Genomic DNA, 5,611 nt, shown 5'->3' on the forward strand with positions numbered 1-5,611 from the left:
TAGTGTGTGGGATGGGCAGTAGGAACATTAGAAGAAAATTAAGGTTCCTGGGCAACAAGGACTGCAGTTGAGGAATATGTATAACCCCAGTGTGTGAAATTGTTCTGGCTGGAGTGTGGAGACTGGGTTGGTGAAGGGAGAAAAGAATCCTGGAGGTCACACACGACAGCTTTTGTCACAATCTAGGAGACACATTGGGATTCTGAACCTGGGCAGTAGGAGGGGGCCAGAGGTGAAGGAAGAGATCTGATGTTTAGGAACTGGAATGAGCCGGCCATAAGAGGCATAGAAGATCAAGTAGCTAATTCCCAAGGGAGTCTGGGCCTTCATGCCCTATTGAGACTTAACTTGTGACAAATGGGGCAGGTCCACACCAGAAAAGTCCTGGTTTGCCTGTCCCTCCCTAGAGCTGTCCAGGGAGTTGAAGGAGAGGCAACCAAAGTCCCAGCAGGCTGCCTGGCTACCCCAGGTCAACTGGGGTGTGGGTTCCCATTTGTCCCCATGTATGATTTTCCCAGATACCTGGGATCTCACTGGTATTTTCCCTCCAAGGACCTCTGTTCCCATAAGACAAACCCCTCCCCTCCCCGCTGGGCCAATAGCTAGTTGTAACAACCACCACCTTTTGTTGAGGAAGCACCATCCTAAACGCCAAAAGTGCTTTATCTCATTTAATACTCACCTTAAAAGGAAAATTCTCTTATTATCCCCATTTTCAAAGCCACACAGTCAGGCAGGATTAGAATCCGACTTTGAGGCCAAAGCCTGTGCCCCTTCTCCCTCAACTCTTTCCAAGTGGGCCTCCAGGGGACCCCCTCTCCTCATCTTTCTGTTTACTTAATAGTTCTTTGTTAAATTGAAAGACGAATCTTGCATTTGGTAAAAAGTTCAAAAGTACAAAAAAATACAATGAAAAATGTTTCCCTCCTACCCTATACAAACAATCCCCTACCCTAGACGCAACCAGTGTTAACTTTCTTGAGGACCCTTCCAGATACTGTTAATGAGTTTGCAATCTTATGTATCTCCTTTTGAACACACACAAATACACAAATGGGAGCTTACAGTACACCCTGTCTATGCCTTACTTTTTTTCACTTAGTGTGTCATGGAGATGTTTCTATATTAGTATATAAGCTCTAACTCATTTTTTTCTCCCACTGCTGCTATGGTATCCCATTGCATGGATGTACCATACATAATTCATATAGTGAGTTCCCTATTGGTGGACACCTTTTGCTATTACCAACAGTGCTTTGGCAAACATCCTGTACACCATCCTTGGCATGTGTGTGTGTATCTGAAGGATAAATTGCTAAATCAAAGGGTAGGTGCATTTTGATATTTGTTAGAAATGTAAACGCAGTTACCAGTATGTGTGTGAAAAAGCTTGTTTCCCCAAATCCTTTATAATATTATGTATTTATTAAATGCTTTATCTTTTCTGATCTGATAAATGAAAAATGTTCTCATGTTTTAATTTGTATTTAATTATGAGTGAGACTGGATATCCTAGCCTGTGTTTAAAAGCCATATCTTTAGCAGTTTTTCCATTGGGTTGTTGATCCTTTTAAATTGGTTTGTACAAGCTCTCTATGTAGTAAAGAAATTATTCTTATCTGCCATGGGTTGCAATTATTTTCCCCAGTTTTTTGTTAGTCCTCTTACTTTTAATTTTTGCTGTTTGAATATTTACATTTTTTTGACACAAGAAAGATCTCCCCTCTTAAAGATTATACATTCTCCCATGATTTCTTCTAGTACTTTGAGAAAGGCCTATATGAAATTCATTTTGGATTAAGGAGCAAGTTGGATCCTGGCTCCGATCTTCCCTGGGTCCAGCAGGAGGAACCGATGAGGAAAACCACAAAGATAATGACACCTCCCAGCTTCCTAGAGCAGCCAGGCAAGAAGCATGCAGTAGGCTCTTCCACCCCGGCCGGACTCACTTGGCAGCCGACCGGCCAGAGGGTCCTAGTCCCAGGTTCCATCGGGCTACACTGCCTCTTTGTGTTCATAGTGAACCCTGATTGGGGGTTTGGTGTGAGAAGATCGCAGGGGAGGGGACTGTAGCCTGAGGTCGGGGGGAGAAGGGAGGGGAGGGGGTAAGGCTGTAGCCTTGGACAGGGATGGGGTGTGTTGGGGAAGAAGGAGAGGGAGTGGGGGAGATCAGGGTTATAGCCTGGAAGGCAGGGATGGGGAAGACAGGGCTGAAGTGGAGACCCAGAGGGGAAGTTTTGGGAAAGGGGAGGAGCTGAGGCCTGGGAAATAATATTGGTCTCAGAGTGGGGACTGGTGGAAGGGGAAAGAAGGTGTTGGGAGAATTTAGCTGGTGATAACAAAGGATAGATGGTCAAGAAGGGAGGAAAAGAAAGCAGCGAGACACCACAGGAGGCAGTTGGAGAAGTCTAGTTAGTTACATCTCAGACTCCTGCAGCTCCAGCAGGTGCTCCTCCTCAGCCAAAGGGGCTCACAAATATCTCTCTCTAGTCTTCATTCAGCTGACAATTTATAGAGCCCCTTGTATGCTGACAACCATGGCAATGAGGGAGGCCCATTTCACTGAGGCAGGACCTGGGACGTGAAGGAGGAAGAGGACAATAGAAATGCCTAGGACCTGGTGAAGACCCAGACCAGGGTGACAGGGTGCGGGGAATGGGAGTAGGCGGGAGTAATCTCCAGATAGGCTTCAAAAGGCAATGGTAGCAATTGAGCTGCAGAAGATGAACAATGGGCTGGAATCCCCTAAGGTACCAACCAAAATTTCTGGGCTTTCTGCTGTTCAGACACCAGATAGGGCAGATAGGGGTTGGGGTGGGACACATGAATAAACCGTGTCTAGTACAGTGTTGCTTAAGTCAGGTTTCTGGTGGTCACGCTCCCTGCCATGTGGCAAGGGGATACCTACATAATATGTGGGGACAGCACGCTTTTGACTAACAAAAATGAGAGACAAGACTGGAACTGAGGGCTGAGTCCTGTCTCAGACCCTGAGACCTCTGGCTCCTATGGATTCTGTATTATCTCGGTATGCTTCCTAGTTCCATTATCCATCCATCACCCAACAAATATCTGAGTTACCATCACTGCCAGTGCTGGTCCAGACACTGGGGATATTACAGTCAACAACACTGTTTATGCCCCCCTTGGATTTATCTTCTCGTGAGCTTGGGAGGCTAACGAACAGATAAACAGGATGGAGATAGGTATTATTGAGAAAATAAAAGGGAAGGAGGAAAAGGAATATCAGGCCCATAGATGCTACTGTATATAAGACCACGAGGAAAATCATCTCTTATCTGGTGATTTTTGAGCAGACTTAAGGGAAGTGAGGAACCAATATCTAGCAAATATCTGGGCAGAAAGCATTCCAGACAGGCTATAGCCAGTGCAAAGGGCTTGAGGTAGGAGCATATTGATGTATTCAATGAATGGCAAGGCCAGGTGTGCACTGGAGCATAGTGAGAAGCTGATAAATGAAGTAAGAGAAGACAATGGGAGGCCAGATCATTAGAGCCTTGTAGGCTTCTAAGGACTTTGGTTTTAACCATGAGGTGGGAGTCATTGAAAGATTCTGAGCAGAGGAGTGGTCTGACATCTTCTAAAAGGATCGCTTCAATTGCTCTGTTGAGAATAGACTGTAGAGAGCAAGAGTGGAAGCAGGGAAACCAATAGGTGGCTATTGCAATTATCCAGGTGACAGATGATGATGGCTCAGACCAAGATGGTAGCAGTGGAGGTGGTGGCAAGGGATGGGCCTGGAGGTGATGGCACTGGGATAGAAGATCAGCTTCCCTTCTGGACTTTTTGTTTTCCATCTTTCCCTTTTATCTCTTCCCATTTTTTCTCATACGTTCTTTCCCACCACTCACTCCTTCTCTTCCCTTCTGCTTTTCTCCTCTTTTCCTTTTCCCTTTTTTTTCTTCCTCAACTCATGTTGTCATTCTTTTCACTCCTCTCTCTTAAGCAATCACTTTCAGATAATTCATGTAAGTGCTTAAGGCTTCCTGGTGGGTTGTGGTGGGGAAGTAGTATTTGAACTGAGTCATGAAATGAGAATTTCAAAGGGTAGAAAGAACTCAGAAGTCAGGCATTCCAGGTCAAGGAAGCAAGGTGAACAAAGATACAATGGTAGTAAAGTAGAGTGTGCTGAAAAGGATGCAGTGAGAAATACGTTGGAATGGTAGACCAGAGTCAAATCACATTGGCCCTTGTAATGCCAGGCCAAAGCTTTCAAACTTGATTTAAAAGATCTGGAATTTGCATGGGGCAAATTCTCTCTGGTGTCTGAACAGCAGAAAGTCCAGAAATTTTGGTTGGTACCTTAGGGGATTCCAGCCCATTGTTCATCTTCTGCAGCTCAATTGCTACCATTGCCTTTTGAAGCCTATCTGGAGATTACTCCCGCCTACTCCCATTCCCTGCACCCTGTCACCCTGGTCTGGGTCTTCACCAGGTCCTAGGCATCTCTATTGTCCTCTTCCTCCTTCACGTCCCAGGTCCTGCCTCAGTGAAATGGGCCTCCCTCATTGCCATGGTTGTCAACATAACTTCATTCTAGTGAGGACCTGCCTGGGAAACCTTCTGAACTTCAGTGCCCTCTAGACTGACAGGGAGTGATCACCTAAGCAGAAAGATATCAAAAACCATTGTTGACAAAGAAAAATCGCTGACTGCCCCCCTCAACCCGCCCCCCTCCAAGTTCTGGGCCCAGCTAACCAAGGCCCCTCATTAGAGCCAGCCCCTGAATCCCAATTTCCAGGAAGAAAACCAGTGGCTGACACTGCTGAACGTCAGAACTTTGCTTAGCAGATCTCTCTTTTTTTAAAAAAAAAAATCTGACAATCTTTCACAAATTCTAGTGTATAAAATCCAGAGCTGCTCTGGTGAAAGTATGAGCAGGTAGCTCGTAATCTACATGCTTAGCTGCCTAAGAGCCTGCCCAGGGGCCCCAGAAGCATCTCTGATCACTGCTGGGCTAGGTTATCTCTTAGGTCCCATCTAGCCCTAATTTTCTATGACTTCCAGAAAAATTTGAAAACAAAAAACCTGACTCTAGGGTAAGAGAACCCCTCACAAATCTCCAATAATATGCATTAATTGATCCTATTGGCAGATAGGATCCAGAGAAGAACAGATATGGATCTTCATTTCCTCATTTCCATTGACCAGGCTTGCTTTGGATCCTAGCCCCATGGGGTATTGGAAGCCAAGGGACAGATGATTGAGGGGCACTGACACCCTCACTGCTACCAGAGGTAAGGGGGATGGGAGGCAGGGGAAAAAAAAGCACAGTTGGCTCTAAAATTCTGAATATTTGGGCAAATATTAGGAAGAACATAAGGGAAAAAATGGGAAGTTTTCCCTCAATTTGCCCCATGTTGTTTTTCAAGCTGCTGCCAGCTATGGCTTTCTATATGTTCAGTGTCTATTTGGTTAGGAGGCTTATCATTGTGTTCCCTCCGTGGTAACTACAGACCTTATATGGCAAGAGTTTTGTGGCACATGAAGAACAAGCTGTCAATGGAAAATGAAGCTTCTGGGGGAAGAGGTCCTAAGTGAGGAAGATTCTCAAAGGAAGAGGTGTCTCCATTGCTGTTCAAAGCCAAAT

The sequence above is a fragment of the Choloepus didactylus genome, chromosome 1 (genome assembly GCF_015220235.1).
Source record: "Choloepus didactylus isolate mChoDid1 chromosome 1, mChoDid1.pri, whole genome shotgun sequence".
In the NCBI taxonomy this organism is placed as follows: Eukaryota; Metazoa; Chordata; class Mammalia; order Pilosa; family Megalonychidae; genus Choloepus; species Choloepus didactylus.